Source organism: Rattus norvegicus, unplaced genomic scaffold, assembly GCF_021556685.1.
Source record: "Rattus norvegicus strain SHRSP/BbbUtx unplaced genomic scaffold, alternate assembly SHRSP_T2T haplotype1-0000016, whole genome shotgun sequence".
Taxonomy (NCBI): Eukaryota; Metazoa; Chordata; class Mammalia; order Rodentia; family Muridae; genus Rattus; species Rattus norvegicus.
Window position 1 is genome coordinate 523769 of NW_028238780.1, and position 1232 is coordinate 525000.

Sequence of the window (1232 nt, forward strand, 5' to 3'; positions counted from 1 at the left end):
GACAGTTAGACAAACAGACATTCACACAGAGAGACTGACAGTCACAGACAAACACACAGACACAGACACACATACACAGACACAAACACACAGACACACACACGTATACACACAAATATACAGAAGCACAGACACAGAGACGATAACCAATATACAGATACACACACAGACACAGACAGACACACACACACACACAAACACACTTATGTACACACACACACATACACACACACACACACACACACTCACACACACACACACTCATCTCTTGTCTCCTACCTAGAGTGTCCAGGTGCATAAAACGTGTGAAAGGATGAAGTGGACCCAGGAAACAGTTAGTCAGCAGAATATTGGTCTGCGTGCAAGTGAATTTTGGTGTCTTCCAAGGATTTCAGTGTCACAGCTCTGTTAGAAGGTATTCAGGGACACGCTATGGTTGTGTGCATATAATTTACTCAGGGTCAAAAGGGCTAAACGAACCTTGGAGAGCAGGAAGGGGTTTTTGTGTGCACTTACATCAGTTGCAGGCTTAAGGTACCAGGAAGTCCTCTATTGCTATATCTTTATAATCTCTGACCCAGCATCGGTCTGTTGTTCAGGGATCTCCATTTTACCTACTCAGAAATCGACTCCACTAAATGTGCCCCATACCCAACCCTGAGGTCCTACTTGCTCGATTTCAAAGGATTGCAGGTTCATGTTCTGCATTCTCTGTCAGAATAAATCCTCAGGAACGTGGCCCTCTAGACATCATGAATTAACCAGTGCTTCCATGGAGTTTCTGCATTAACCCGTATGTCCTCTATTTCTGGCCGGTTCTCTCTACACCCCGCTATCCCTCCATCTTCCCCTCTGAACTTCTGCTCCTGTCCTCAGTCGCACTCACTCACTCACAGAACCTGTTCCAGTTTTTCCTTTCAGATAGGTCGATGCTTTTCTTCTCAAGGTGCCTTCTCCTTTCCTTTGTCCTCTCTGCATTTGTGGATTGTAGATGGAATATGATTTATCTCACAGCCGATACCATGCATAGGTAAACGCCTGCCATGTTTTTGTCTCTAGGTCTCATTTCCCTCTTGGGCTGATTTTTTTTTCTAGTTTCATCTATTTTCTCTTTGGCTTCAGGATATCATGCCTCGACCACTATGATGTCATTCCCCCACCCCTATGATGTCATGCCCCACCCCCATGATGTCATGCCTTGGCCCCTTGTTAGAATGGTTGTATATAGTCAC